At 41.0% G+C, this 16561-nt stretch overlaps 1 protein-coding gene and 1 long non-coding RNA gene across 2 annotated transcripts in view; both read right to left on the bottom strand.

The window, feature by feature from the left end:
- Positions 1 to 1989, bottom strand: part of LOC126162525 (uncharacterized) — a 40521-nt gene extending 38532 nt beyond the window's left edge. The window contains exon 1 of the long non-coding RNA XR_007535083.1: positions 1900 to 1989. This is a non-coding gene — a long non-coding RNA (uncharacterized LOC126162525). The remainder of the gene's footprint in view (positions 1 to 1899) is intronic.
- LOC126162524 (macrophage mannose receptor 1-like) overlaps positions 1 to 16561 on the bottom strand; it is a 163707-nt gene that overhangs the window by 65651 nt on the left and 81495 nt on the right. The gene's annotated exons all lie outside the window — the stretch shown is intronic.

The following is a 16561-nucleotide window of genomic DNA, read 5'->3' on the forward strand; positions in this document are numbered from 1 at the left end:
GAGCCGTGCATCTCTTAAAGGAGAACAGCTTACAAAGCAATACGTCGACATTAACTCGCAACGTTTATTTGCGTGTTCGTCTCTATTATACGGTTATCTCTCTGTCTGAAGAAAGGCACTGATCGATGGCGGAGGTAGACCAAGGCCGTAACACAAACCTCTTCTTCTGCCGCTGACATAGTCATTCACAAAACTCATGGTACGTAAATGATTTACGACAAGTCAGTAAACCTTTCTTGTTGTATTCGACTTCAGTAAGGTATGACAACATACCAGCTTTAGTCTGTGGAAGCTGGCAGCCAGCGACAAAACTACAAGGGGATACTGACGTGCGCCTCATATCGATGAACCAAAATGCGTAGTCTAGCTTCCACTACCAATCTCAATCCAGTTACTGTCGTTCAGCATAACAAGAACTGAAGCACATCCCATTATGAAATGTTCAGATGACGGGCTCAAACTGTTAGCTGGACCGGAAGCGAAAACCGAGTTCCAGAGTTCCTGTCTTACTTTATCTGTTAGGCGAGCTGTGAGCTGAAACTGGATAGCTCTGATATTAGCGATAGTGATCTCGTATAGTGACACCTAGTAAGTATTCCGGTCTGGTACGCGGCCAGGGAGCTCCACAGCAGCGCACGTTCCATTATGGAACGAAGGCTTTATTACAGAAATAAGTCTTTGTTACTTGGACGAAGAAGAAAAAGTTCGTTGAATGTTATAATTATGGTGCAATAATATCAGACACTGTCGTTCCGCCGGCACAGTTTCGATGTGGTAACATGGGAATCCCCGACTCATCAAAATAAACAGTGAGCCAGTCTTATCCTGACTCTCAGGTCTGCTGTGGACACCAATTTTGGAATTACGTTGTGCCGTTCCCAGCAGGCCACTAGTCGGTTCTAGAACATTTTAATACATTTCCGTTCCTAGATTCCAGTTGTGGATGATCGAAATTGTTTCAGTTTTTCGAAAGATGAGTTTTAATATTGATAATGATGCGTTTCTCTATATATGATAAGAAAAACTGAGTTCATATGATAACATATTTCTTAAGTACGTATTTCACGTTACGAAGCCACCCGCAATGAGTACAGAAACTATTTTTTGATAAAAAGAACCACATAAACGTTAATTATTCATCGTGGTACATTAAAGCATGTTCCATCTTCTCATCATAGAGTCAATACTCAACATTACACAACGACATAGTCATGTAACCCTCTGTGCATCACCAGAAGAAAACCGGTTAATGGAATGAACAAATATTTCAAAATAGTGGCTGGGTCCAGTCTCCCCTACTTACATTGAAAAAACAGTTCTTAAATATCCACAATGGATATGCTTAATATATAGCACATATTTTGTTTCCAAGTGCTTCCGGTATCTATAAACTTGTGATCGATTTGAGTCTCGCTCTACACAATCATCTGAGTAACGTGAACGAATAGCGCGATTTCTCCCTGAAGATGACAGTGCTACAGGAGGTAGCAACGTTGATTACTTCTATGTCAGTAAATGAGACGCAGTGGCTCTGCTTCGTGTGATTTGGTTGGGATAGTGTTCTTTTTCCCCGTTGCAAGACATAGGTTCTCAGATGCATCTCTCTGAATAATCCTTAAATGTGTTTTATTAATGTCTTCAAGTCCAGCAATCGATTACGGTACCAGTCATCCGAAAAAAAAACAACTATTTACTACTTTAGTCCGATTCTAGCAGACGTAGCATCTCCTACATACACAATCTGTACGAATACACGCAAGAGATTTCAGTGGGGAGACCATAAATATCCTGCAGCCGCTACGTGATACCTGTAAGCGACGATAGCGTATGATCAGTAGCACAGTTTGGAGGCCACAAAGCACTGCGACTGCTAATGTACGCTACAGCGGCTGTACTCACGTTCCAATACGGACTGAAGGCGTCTCGTTGTCACCTCCGTCGGATAGAATTCCCCTCGAAGCTGAGCCGTTCTGGCGCACAGAATTTTTCCCCGCCGTTTCGAAAGCGCTATCTCGCTACCTTTATCTCGTACTACGTACGTTTGGACTGTGGTCAGAGAGCTTCCTCTACGTGTCTGAGAACTGGCGTTATTGGGAATTCGCAGTAAAGAAACATTTCTTTAAGCAGCCGAAGCTTTTCGCAATGTTCTTACTCAGGTTATTTCTGTTTAGTAGACTGGTCACCTGTAGCGCTAGTCGCCAACACCAAATTTATTTTTCCGTCATATCGGATTCCAGCGTTCCAGAGCTAAAAACCAGTATTTGGCAATTTTCGTAGTACAGTTTGCCTACTAAGAAAATGCCATATGTGGATACATTGACCTCCTAAGGTCCCACCGAAAGATCATTTATAATTTCTTTTTAATTTGACAGAGTTAAAATTTGTAAACGTGACGTCGACATACCGGGTGATCAAAAAGTCAGTATAAATTGGAAAACTGAATAAATCACTGAATATTGTAGATAGAGAGGTACAAATTGACACACATGCTTGAAATGACATTGGGTTTTATTAGAACCAAAACAATACAAAAGTTCAAAAAATGTCCGACAGATGGCGCTTCATCTGATCAGAATAGCAATAATTAGCAAGACAAAGCAAAGATGATGTTCTTTATAGGAAATGCTCAATATGTCCACCATCATTCCTCAACAATAGCTGTAGTCGAGGAATAATGTTGTGAACAGCACTGTAAAGCATATCGGTAGTTATGGTGAGGCATTGGCGTCGGATGTCTTCCAGCATCCCTAGAGGTATCGGTCAATCACGATACACTTGCGACTTCAGGTAACCTCAAACCCAATAATTGCACGGATGAGGTCTGGGACCTGGGAGGCCAAGCATGACGAAAGTGGCGGCTGAGCACACGATCATCACCAAACGACGCGCGCAAGAGATCTTCCACGCGTCTAGCATTTTTTTTTTTTGTTCTAATAAAACCCTATGTCATTCCAAGCATGTGTGTCAATTTCTACCTCTCTGTCTATATTATTCCGTGGTTTATTAAGTTTTCAAATATATACTGACTTTTTGATCACCCGGTATATCTTCAATCTATCGTTTTTGTAGTTCGACTGAAACTGTATTCTCCTTTAACATTGTACACTACGAATCCTGCTCTGTCTCTTACATGACGATCATAAAATACCTTCAGGAAGCACTTGCAATATGTAGAACTAGTATTCTGTTCAAGCGGAGCGGCACGAAGTTCCTTCTTATTGTTTTTCTTTTAGTTGTCCAAATCTTTTTCGGAGCAGCTATGCATATCCAGGTGTTTTATGATATGAGAGATGTGACAGATGGCACTCGCATAATATGTTACAGATTGTATGTCTTCAGTTGACTGAAAATTAATGCTAACACCCTCACTCTCTTTCAGAGGTTTTACGTTTTGCTTATTTCTCTTACTCTAACATTGTTGACGACATATGTAATTGACCTAATACGTAAAAAAAAAATTAAAACCACTTACCTAATATACCTTTCAGATTCTCGTTAAACAAGGCAAACACTTTATTCTATGTTGGCAAATTTATAATGTAATTCCTTGGCAAAAAAGAGCTCTTTTTTATGTATTGTACTTCGAGCGCGAGCATTGATTTTTTTGCTGTTACTTACAACAGACTTGGCTGTTCTCAGTACTCGTAGACATTGTCAATATTTGAAATAGAAGAATACTAGTATTGTCTCCTACATGCATCTGTTGACAATGTATTGTTCACTGCGCTTTTTCGAGTGAGAACATCTGAGCTAGGGAGAGAGCAATCACAACATGAATTATGGTGTTAAACCATAGTACAATGTCAACTGTCTCTGATGAGGTGCTGTGTTATGCACTGTATTACTCTTAATGTTTGTTCTAAGATATTAAAGTTGAGGGAAGTACTTCTACAAAGTTTCAAATTGAAATTAATCTGCTGCCTCATTAAATTTTCAACATCCCAGTACAATGTCAGTCGATTATGTAGAACAGCAGCAGCAGCAAAACAACTCTTAGTGTGTGGTTCTTGCAAAGGGTTCAGGCACGGCAGGTGAAATGACAGAGAAGCATACCCTGCCGAGGTTGACACTGCATCTTAACGGTCGCCGTCGGCTACTGCGACAGAGCGGTTCTTAAGATCAAAGACTATTTCCTACTGGCCTCATGAAAATCGTCAAGGTTGCCATTAAACTACTGCAGTGAGAAAGTAGTTTTCTCATTACACTTTTAATGAGCAGAATACAAATCATCAAACACGCACAGTCGATAAATGGGAAACATTTGTTTATCCTCCTTTCACAACCTCCAGCAGTGGAAAAGTGTGCATTATACGAGACCCGTCACTCGGTCCAGAAGCCATTTAAAGAAGACCTCAGATGACAAGGAGTCGCTAAGTGTATGCTACCTGTATATACTTTACATACATTAAACATGTTTCTGCAGGAGATCATGTGTGGCCTGGGGTTGGCGATTACTGAAGGGGAATTGCTAGTTTACTTTCTAATTCAGGGCTAGTCAAACTTTTTTACCTACCACCCACTTTTCTACCTTTGGTAACAGTTAATCGTTCTAACCGGCCATCTGTACCACTGTAATGGTGACATAAAATAAGGTATTCGGTGAACTTGATAAAGTATGTAAAACAGAGTTACATCAAGTTAAAGGATATAACATAACTATTTAACATAGACTTTATATCAAAATTTTATGAAAACCAAATTGAAAAAAATTTAAAACCTTTGCTTTATTATAATTCCATTCCTGGATCACAATGCTAATTTGTAATGATGTTATTAACTTTGATTGGTAATGACTATCTTCAGACGAAGAAAATGTAGGCGTATAGAGGTAGAGTAATTTACAAAACACACATAACGATACGAATGTAAATCAGAAAAAAACTATAAACGACTGTGTAGCATGTCCATACCTAAGTTAAAACGTGTTACGTTATACATATCACGCTACTACATGTGATGGTGTATTCAAAAGCATTAGTCATTTCGGTTTCGCAAAACAAATAAAATTAGATTTTGTAAAGAGCACCACTGAAGCGCACATACTTCACATGAAGAGAGAATAAGTTACACGCCCGTGCAGCAGCCAGAAAACGTGCCTCCATCCGATCCGGATGATGATGATGCTGTTATTTACCATTTTGTAAAGTTATCAGATGATCAAAACCAATTGTAAAGTGCTAACTTCCAGCATGCTCGAGTAGCTGTGGGTCAGGAACTTGTGTTAATCAGTAGAACGAAAAACCAGTCAAAAGTTGCAAATTTTAGTTTTCTTTATTCGCTCGATGACTAGTTTTAGGCAGAGAGCCATTTTCAAATCATCGTAACATAGTCGAAAATGGCATTCCCTAAGATGTCAAAACCATGTCAAAAACGTGCAACGAACAGTTACACCGTATACAGATTCTACCAATTGTAAAATGATTTTGACCAGATATCTCAATGGTGCGAAAAGTCGAAATTGTCTCTAAATAACGAAATGTGAGTGCCGAAATGAATCCACTAAATTTCGGTTGCGCGATATGTCACACAAATCTAAACGCTGCGATTCAACTACTCTTAAATACTTTGGGATTACAATTACGAATATTCTGCAGTCCAACAGGTCAGATTGTTTGCTAAATCTACTAAAGAGATCAGGAGTACCAGGGCCTTTTAAAACTTCCTTGGGGAACTCCATATATTACATGTGTTTTAGTCTTTGACTTTCCGTCAATTACAACTAACTGTGAGTTTTCTGACCGGAAATCATGAATCCAGTAGAACAGCTGACACGATTTTCCGTAGGCACGCAATTTGGTAAGAACTCGCTTGTGACGGACGATGTTAAAAGCCCTCTGAATATCTAAAAATAGGGAAATTTATCCAGTGTCAGCACTTAAGAAAGAAAAAATAAAAAAATGTGCAAAACTGCTCACTCTCATCTGTCGTTGATTATGACACTTCTTGACACTAACAGATCTGCTCGAATGGATGAATGACTTTAGTGGCTACCTTTGCTGGCTGGTGTTGTAGAATTTTCAGGTGAATTCATGATGACCACTTCAGACGTTCTGTGATGGAAACAACCTGTTTCACTCAGCTTCTTGAAGAATAGTGAGAGCTAATTTCAGTAAATAAGCTGTGGTATTGAGGCAAAAGTTGCCTAATTGAGTGGCATCAAGTTTAAGTGTTTGCAGTAGGCAGGTCGCTGTAGATTTAGTTATTTAACTGGTAAGATATATCCTTCATGAGAAGATTGAATTTTTTACTATAGTGAATGTGTGGACAGGTCTGAAGATAAACAGAATTAGGTTGTGGCTTATCGACAAAGCAAAAATTTTGTAGTATCCTTTGTAATAGCATATAGTTCACTGAGTAATTAAGGAAAATGGAATTTCTGCCAGAGAAAATAATTTTCAAAAAAATAAATTTTTTGAAAGCAGCATTTAAATTCACTGATATGTTATCTGGAACTGTATATATTTCGAAAACAAAGGACGTAGGTTACAGTACACTTGTTCGCCCACTGCCTGAATGCTGCTCACCGGTGTGGGATCCGTACCAGATAGGTTTGATAGAAGAGACAGAGAAGATCCAACGGAGAGCAGCACGCTTCGTTACAGGATCATTTAGTAATCGCGAAGGTATAATGGAGATGATTTATAAACTCCAGTGGAAGAATATGCAAGAGAGACGCTCAGTAGCTCAGTGCGGCCTTTTGTTGAAGTTTCGAGAACATACCTTCACCGAGGAGTTAAGCAGTATATTGCTCCCTCCTACGTATATCTCGCAAAGAGACCATGAGGATAAAAGCAGAGAGATTAGAGCCCAACAGAGGCATACCGACAATCTTTCTTTCCACGAACAATACGAGACTGGAATAGAAGGGAGAACCAATAGAGGTACTCAAAGTACCCTCCGCCACACACCGTCAGGTGGCTTGCGGAGTATGAATGTAGATGTAGATGTAGATGAATCAGTTTGAAATCCCCTGTGTTAGTGATAGGAAGAGATTTTAGAGAAGCAGTGAATGATGGAAGGTGGGAAAGGGGGAACAGAAGAGAAACGAAACGTTTGAGATGAGATACTAAAGTAGAATGTTGAAAATAAGGTGGACCGATCAGGAATGAGGAGGTTCTCCAAAGAATCGGTGAAGACAGGCACATTTATTTATTTTTATTTTTATTTTATTTTATTTTATTTATTTATTAATTTTTTTGGCAGGGAGAAATGACAGAACGATAGGACACACGTGAAGGCATCTGTCATTAGCCTGTGTGGTACTAATGTGAGGTGTAGAGGGTAAAAAGCGTAGGAGAAGACAGAGATTGAAATACATTCAGCAAATACTTGAGGACATGTTTGTGAAAGTGATACTCTGAAATGAAGTGATTGGAGCAGGAGACGAATTTGTGGCGGACCGTACCAAATCAGTCACCTTCTGACACACAAAAATATTCTAAATCTGCCACTTGCTTTCAAACTGTGCAGCTATAGTTATCTCACACTGGTTCCCACGGCATTACTTTCTCATTCAACTCTCCTCTAAAATCTCTCAAACCTCTCTCCCTCTCTCTCTCTCTCTCTCTCTCTCTCTCTCTCTCTCTGTGTGTGTGTGTGTGTGAGAGAGAGAGAGAGAGAGAGAGAGAGAGAGAGATAGAGGGAGAGAGAGAGAGAGAGAGTGAGGTGCGATTTGCGATTTCAAAATTATTGCATCGGATCGTTTTTTTTGAGTACTTGCGTTGAGGTGAAGGCAATATTTAAGCAGGACGTGCAAATGCAGTCTCATAAAATTCCCGTCCACAGAATAGCAACTGGGACTGCCCTGTCTTCCGAAAATCTGTTACAGTTAACAGACTCCAAAGGCTAAATACACTGCCTGAGAAAAAAACTGAAGCACGCAGAAGGTCAGGAGAAACGGGAATCAAACTTCCGTTCTTCAGAGGGTACCTGATGTTATTTCATTGATTACAATTTAAAGTCAAAATTACAAATAACTTGGCATATGAGCCCAATATTATCAGTATGAGTGTGCAACCTTTGTGGCCTGAATGTAAGTACTGGTTCGGTAGGTAAAGGTGTCACAAAGTCGTTGAATCCTCTCCTGAGGCAAACCAGCACACAACTGCGGTAACTGGTGCTTCATATGCTGGATACTGTTCCTAGGTCGGAGTCGACGTCCAAGCAGGTTCCACGCATGCTCTGTAGGGGACAGATCTGTTGATCGCGCTGGCCACGGGAGTACCTAATACAATTCACAGACAAGCAGTTCATGTGTCGACTACCACTGAAAAATTACTACACGACATTATCAAATGAGAGGTAACCCATGACGACGCAGGATGTCCACGAAGTACCACTGTGCCGTCACAGTTCCCTCAGTCATTGCAGTCATGACATCTCCATCACAACTATTCAGCATTAAAAGAACAGGTATTTCTACTCATGAGATGGCGTGTTTTCATATCCGACATCCAATCTCATGAACATCGAGTCCTGTTTATTCTTTTGATGTTCAGCCGTTCTTTTGGGGCTGTATTACCTTACTGATACGACATCACATTATACGTAGACAATATACGAGGGTAATTCCAAAACTAAGTTCTGCTATTTTTTTATAAGTACATTGACCTGCTTATTTCTACAGTGGTTTACATCAGTTTACAGCTTGAACATTTGGCTATTTTTCGACATAATCACCATTTCTGTCGATGCATTTTTGTAGACGTTGTGGCAGTTTTTGTATGCCCATGTCATACCAGCTCGCCGCCATGCTGTTCAGAAAGATATGAAGCTATTCTTTCACCTCGTTGTAGGAGCTGAATCTCTTTCCGGCCAAATGTTCTTTTAACCTGGGGAACAGGTGATAGTCACTGGGAGCCAAGTCAGGACTATCGGGTGGCTGAATGATTATGTTCCACTGAAACCCAGGAGAACAACGGTTTGTCGAGCGATGTGTTGGCAAGCGTTGTCATGGAGAATGTGTACGCCCTTGCTCAACATTCCTCTTCTCCGGTTCTGAATTACCCGTTTGTGTTTTTTGAGAGTCTCATAGTACCTGTCAGCGTTAATTGTAGTCCCAGCGATTCAGCTCCGGGGCACACAAAAACTACCATAGCGTCTACAAAAGTGAATCGACAGGAATGACGATTATATAGAAAAATAGCTAAATGTTCAGGCTGTAAATTAATGTAAACTATTGTAGAAATAAACACGTTCTTATAAACAGGTACTTACAAAAAGAACAGGAGATCTTACTTATGGGATTACCCTCGTATGAACTTTTATACCATTATGGGGCTATGAAACTAACTGGTAGTGGGTCAATAGGTACATTACTGGCATTAGAATTCAACCGATGGCGGTACTCTCATCACGCACATTTCCGACAGTTTTCTTAAACTGTGCATGTACAATAATTATATGCAGACGACATGCTACGGAAGAATATCCGAATTTCTGTTTGTCGAAATTATTGTCTCAAGCCCATTCACTGATGTTAAAAAAGTACTAGTGTTCACATGGAGTACTCGTAATCAAGTCAGAAGGAGCAGGGCCTGTTCTGGGTCTCAACGGGCTGTATAATTGGATAAATAAAGCATCAAAAACGGCTGATTATGCTCCTGGAAAATCGAGAATCTTCGATAAATTGGAGTGAAAAATTTACAGCACGTCTTATACGACAGTTTTTTTGTGAAAACCAAGAAAATTGAAGCTTTTCTTTACAAAATACACAATGTCGGGCAAACTATGGAGTATTAGTTACATACGAACGTCATACGTCTGACTGATGGCTATTTTGCACAGAAGCTTTGCCGCGACTAACAGAATCACACCTGCTGTACAACACAAGCACGTGCAGAACTGAGTTGTCTCCAGGCGTCTTATCGGTACCGAACAATGGCGGTTACGTGGAATTGTCAGAAAATAAATTGAGGTTTCTGTTTCAGCACAGTTCTGGTAAGGTCTGCATTTCCTTTTAGTGTATGGCACAGCAAGGAAGCGTCTGAAACCAGAGTAGTTTCCACTGTACGGCGTTACAATTAAACAAACGTTAAGTTAAGCAGCGGTTGTTGTGGCCATAGTACTTCCCATTGAGGGTGTCCACGTTATACTAGAACTTCCCAAACCTGCGAATCATGTACTGTTACACCAACAAACGTACGAATAATAATTCTGTTCTCCAGTATCCAGTGGGAGCATAGGAAGGGGGCGGGGAGGCACAAAAGCCTCCTCCTCCCCCTCCTCTTCCCAGACGTCCATGTCTCCAAACACCGCTATGATGTTTGGTAACAGACAAGAAAGGCTTTTATTGTTATGTATATTGTATGCTGTCTACTATGCAAACTGATAATAGGCTTGCAAAAATTAATGGGAAATGCATCAACACCAGTGGTGCGTAAGCGGAGATCTCAATACCGCGGCATTGTAAACGAGTATTCAGCGTCCCACAAGCGACGGACTAGGGAACGATTTTCAACAGGCCAAGATTCGGCTCCTATGTCCCAGAATCTACTACGGCAGCGACGGCAATAGTGCCTCCGCCGACTGGGTACCGCAGAGTGGCGACTCTTTCCATTAACTTAGCATATCTCTAATTTAAGTTTTAGATATACAGCCGTGACACCAGAGTAACATACATTGCTAGCCACATTTCATGAGGCCACACTCAAACTGTTTCTGGAGTAGGGACTCTACAAGTGCACAGTCAGTTAAGCTGGTTGGCACCAGGACAAGTCGAAAGTATCCACGCTCACCCCGCCATCCTCTCTCCTCCCGATGACACTAGTTGCCTTTTCTTGGGCGCTTGTTGAGACATTTAAAAACAAACCTAAATCTAGTGATCATGGAAATGGGTTGTCTTTCTCCTTAAATAAATCACAGAGATAAATTTCTGAATCTGATTCTAGCTTATCTGTAAGAAAAAGCAGTTCATTTCCATCTCATGTAGTTCCTGAGATCTTTAAAAGCTTTCAGTAAAATCAGAAAGAATTAGACCTCTTACGACGCTTGTTCAAAAAATTCCGGAACATTGTTAATTTCACGCCAATAGTGTGTTGGAGCGAAATGCGGTTGGCATCCCTGGAGACGCCTAAGTTTAATGTGTAATTGTCGGGAGTTTCATTGGTGTATGTCTGGTTAAAAATGGTTCTAAGCACTATGAGACTTAACATCTGAGGATATCAGTCCCCTAGAACTTAAAACTACTTAAACCTAACTGACCTAAGGACATCACACACATCCATGGCCGAGGCAGGATTCGAACCTGCGACCGTAGCAGCCGCGTGGTTCCGGACTGAAGCTCCTAGAACCGCTCGACCACAGCGGCCGGCTTGTGTATGTCTGTTAGTTATTGTTCAGTGCTGTGTGGAGTACAACGTTGTGCCGCACAGTTTGCGAATTTTGAGATGGCAGTGTTAGAGGAGCAACGCGTCTGTGTTAAATTTTGCATGAAACTCAAGAAAACCTTCACAGAAACACACCAAACGAAGCAGTAAGCCTACAGTGATGAGTGATTAAGCCGTACTTGCTGTTACGAATCGTTCACCCGCGTTAAAAATGGCCAACCGGAAGTTAAAGAATACCCTTGTTCAGCACGCCCTTCGACATCCACCGAACACACTGATGTTAGGAACGGCAACGAAACTGTGCGTCCCAGTAGAAGACTGACTGTCCGAGACATTGAAGAAGAACGTAACATTTCAGTTGCATCATGTCATGAAATTCTGTGCCAGTATCCTGAAATACACCGTGTTGCCGCCAAGATCGTCCCACGGCTCGCAGGTCAACACTAGAGAGACCTTCGCCTCGCAATCTGTGAAGAGCTTTTGCATCGCACAAAAGAGAACGAGATGTTCCTTAACAGAAACATGACTGGTGACGAGACTTGAGTGTACGCTTATTATGTTGAAACTAAGATTCAGTTTTCACAATGCGTCGGAAAAGGTTTCCCGAGGCCAAAAAACTCTCATCAGGTCAGGTCAAGCGTCAGAGCCGCGTTAATTCTTTTCTTTGACTTTGAAGGAGTAGTTCATTACGTATTCGTGCCACAGGGACAAATTGTTAATCAGTGGTACAATCGGGACGTGTTGCGACGCCTGCGTGGAAATGTGAGAAGAAAACGGCCCGAAGGTGGCGAGACAATTCATGGCTCTAGCATCACGATAACGGACGCGCACATTCATACCTGTCTGTGATTGACTATCGCACAAAAAACGAAATCACTGTGTTGCCTCATCCTCCGTATTCTCCAGACCTGCCCCCTGCGGACTTTGTTTTTATTTCTGAAGTTGAAAAAACCATTGAAAGGACGAAGATTTGCAACGATGGACGAGATAAAAGAAATTTCGCAGACGGCGCTTCGCGCGATTCAGGAAGAGGAGTACCAGGACTGTTTCCGGAGCGAATGTTTAGCCTGGATTGAATGAGATTGTTTTGGAAATTAAAGCTTAGCCGTAAATTCATTTTTAACCGTAAAAATAATTTTTTAGAGGGATCACTACAGCCGATTGTTAACCTAGGGCTTATCAGCGAAGTGCAAAGGAGGACAGCTGCCCGCACACTCAAGCCAGGAAAAAATTATGATCTTCATAAACCGAAATCGCACCATCTGCCGCCCCACAGTTCAATAACAGTCTGAAGTATCTCACACTGTCAGAACACGTAATTAATGAGGTCTGGGTGCAAGTGTGTCCCAGAGTAGGATTGTCATCCGTCCAGATATATGAGACCGTCACCGCTATGGACCTCCTTGTCCCGCCATTCCGAGAACAAGCAATTTTTTCCCGATTTTGCAAAATATTGTTGCGAGCTTGCCTCAAGTACTGAAGTAAAGCCATCAGTTAGCGCAATACGTAAATACAGCCTCAGTTTTATTTAAGTCAACAAGTTTATGTTGACAAGGCCGTCTCACAGACGACGTTGCATGCTGCGTATCCTGTACTGACGATGCAGTCATCCTCTAGATACAGCGCCATTGTTCGACCAAATACCAGACTTCTTCAGCAGTACGGGACTGGACTATTTAAGGGGCGAGGCGTGGAAGGCTCGGGCAGTTATGTTAAGTCGATTCCTTCTAAACGTAATACGAACAACGTGTACAAGTTAGTAAGGTTTGAAGTGTTTTCTGCTGGTATATGGGGCGTGATATGTACAGTGACGTGTACTGCGGTGACTAAGTGCTATTGTCAACTGTTTATCACTAAGAAATTATCATAGCTTACTAAAATGTCTGATTGAAAGAGAAAGTGTCACTTTTCGGATGATACACTAAACAGTGGTCTTTCGTCAAGAGAGGACGTACGGATCAGGAAGTGTCGTGTGTGATTTATAGTAGTTTCATCCAACTAACTCACGGAGGTAAGGCAGATGTGAGGCATCACATTTCAGCGAAGAATAATAAAAATAGGTTCACTGTAGCATCTACATCAAAGGTTATTTACACAGTCATGATTAAAGAAGATCCCCAGGAAGCACTGCTCCTTGCTGCAGCAGAACTAGCAACTTATAAATTTGTCAAGCATCATCAGTCCTTCAGTTCTCTTGACTGTACCGTAAAACTGAATGCCGCAATGTATCCTGACTCCGAAGTAGTTTACTGAAGCAGACTGAATCCAACAGGAACTGGTGAAGTTTGATTCATTGAATAACGAAACATCGGAGACAACTGCAAAGTCTTCCCTAGACGCTTTAAGATAACTGCAGTTTCCATTAGATGAACAGTTAATCGCTTTTCGTGGAGACAATACCAACTTCGGAGGGCTTCACCAAATTAAAGAAGAACTAGGAAAAATGTAGAAGGTATTGGATGCTCTGCCCACTTTCTCCACAATAGTATATCAAGCGGAGCAGGAGGCTTAACTGCCGACATTTAAATAATAGTCATGAAAATATTTTTCGATGTACTCGGAAACAACTGCCGACATTAAAATTATACACATGAAAATATTTTTCAATATACTCAGAAAGAACAGAGTAGCTGAAAGCTGCTTAAGCGCTGCTATCAGTCATCTGACGCTTCCATCTCACTCAGAAACAAGGTTGCTGTCGATAGTGCCCGCAGTTGACGGATTTCTTTAGCTCTGGATTCCATTAAAACAATTTTTGCCGTCGAGGACAGGCCACCAAAATTAATTTCAGATTTTTTCAGTAGTGTGATCAGTGAAATTTACTTTATGTTCCTGCAGTTGGTCCTGTTTGAACAAAATATAAAGTATGGAAAAGAATAAAGTCTCGATAACTTAAATAAGAAATATATTAATCTACACTCAAACATGTCTGAATTAAAAGAAGGCTCCCAATTTATTGGCATGCAAACCAAGATCAGTTTGAAGAAATTAAAGAATGAGAACCATAATCAAGAAATAATTAATTTGATTTCGAAATATGAGGGAGAGACAATGGCTTTCTGTACCACAGAATTTGATTACTTAGCGAAATGGGCCATTTCTGTTAACAAATATCAAGTATTTGATTGGATGACGCTATCTAAACCCCAGACTGGGTGGTGACTGAAAACACTGTTATGTAACTGACTAAAAATGGTGTGAACATTTCAGACTACAACTGTTTACAGCAGTATATGTATCTGAAGAGATGTTTAAAAACTAAGCGTGACTCGAGAGAAGAGAAGGCTAAACACTCCGTGGAAGGATGGTGAATGTACTTCCTTAAGGAAACCGAAAACCCTGAACCTAGATGCCAACTACTAAAACTGTCCGAGCACTTGTTTTCTATTCCCGCTCACAACGCCGCTGTGGGAAGAGTACTTTCGCAGATGTCAGACCAGTGGACTTACGAAAGAAATCGACTCTGCCAGAGACTGTGGAATCAATCTTACAGTGCAGTGTAACCACAAACTGACTTGCATTGAGTTTTATAAATATGTAAAAGCGAAAACAGATTTGCTGAGAAACGTGAAATCTTCCGAAAAATGTCATGTACCATCTACTTGTGCCGCAACAAGTTCTATGTAATTGTATTCTAAATAAAAAGAAAGCACTTTAAATAAATATTTTACCTCATTTCTGCACCTCCATCTCAGTGTCTCGACGGGGCCCCAGCTAGATATGGCAACCCTGCTTGCAGACGTTGCTGACTAACATCAATTGATCACGTCCAGTGTCAAAGGTAACTAACGCTCACGACCATTACAGCGTGCATTGAAAGCAAATTTGATTTGCATCCTCATAGTGGCGCTAATAGCGGCACTCTTATGCGACTGGCGGAAATCTGAATAAATATCATGTTTCAGATGCAGAAATACGACGACCAACTTTGGTTTAAGTCGCACAACTCCTTCTTGGTGTTGACGTTTTTCTCGTGTGTGTAAAACAAAAAGCGAGTTAGGCTCAACGGTTTGGTCTATTGTGTCCTGAAACGAATTCGTAAATTGGCATGTTTACTGGAGATGGAAGAAAGTTTTGAAGCTATTGCTATATTTACTGCCCACCACTTGCGTGATACTTTTTCCAGGTTTCTTGAAGAACGTGACTCGAATAACGAGCTTATTATCAAGATATTTAACGTTAAGAGAGCCACTGGTGCAATGAGAAACGTGTATAGTCATACCATTTCTGAAAGTATATTGTTCTTGTCACCAACTTGAATGCATGAGCAGTTACGCTGATTGTGCGATAATTCTCGCACTTGTCAGCTCTTGCAGTCTTCGGAATTGTGTGGATGATAATTTTTCGAAAGTCAGATGGTATGTCGCCAGATTCATAAATTCTACACACCAACATGAATAGTCGTTTTGTTGTCATTTCCCAGAATGTTTTTATAACTTCTGACGGAATGTTAATTACCCATTCTGCCTTATTTGCTCTTAATTCCTCCAAAGCTCTCTTAAATTCTGATTATGATTCTGAATCCCTTTCCTCTTCTAAATCGACTCCCGCTTCTTCTCCTATCACATCAGACGAGTCTTCCCCGTCATTGATGCCTTCAGTGTATCCTTTCCAGCCTTCAATGTACTCTTTTCACCTTTCTGTTCTCTCCTCAGCACTTGCCAGTGGAATTTCCGTTGCACTCTTAATGTAACAATCCTTCCTCTTAATTTTACCGAAGGTTGTTTTGTCTTTCCTATGTGCTGAGTCAATCCTTTCGACAATCACTTCTTCTTCGATTTCTTCACTTTTTCCTGCAACCATTTCATCTTAGCTTGCCTGCACTTCCTATTTATTTCATTCCTCAGCGACTTGTATTTCTGTATTCCTGAATTTCCCTGAACATCTTTGTACTTCTTTGTTTCATCGATCAACTGAAGTATTTCTTTGGTTACCCATGGTTTCTTCAGTTACCTTCTCTGTACCTGCTTTTCCTCCCACCTTCTGTGACTGCCCTTTTTAGAGATGTCCATTCCTCTTCAACTGTACCGCCTACTTAGTTTTTTCTTAGCAGAACAATAGGCTGAGGTCATGAATAAATCTAATTGGTCACTGAATGTATGTTTGTTCCTGTTGTATGCAACCTGCACTAACAAACTGTACTGGAATTGGCTTTGCCCCCCCCCCCCTCCCCAACCTCCCTCCCCCTCCCCCCCTCCTGGCACTAACCCCGACATAGTGACAAAGACCGCTGG

Source organism: Schistocerca cancellata, chromosome 2 (genome assembly GCF_023864275.1).
Source record: "Schistocerca cancellata isolate TAMUIC-IGC-003103 chromosome 2, iqSchCanc2.1, whole genome shotgun sequence".
Lineage (NCBI taxonomy): Eukaryota > Metazoa > Arthropoda > Insecta > Orthoptera > Acrididae > Schistocerca > Schistocerca cancellata.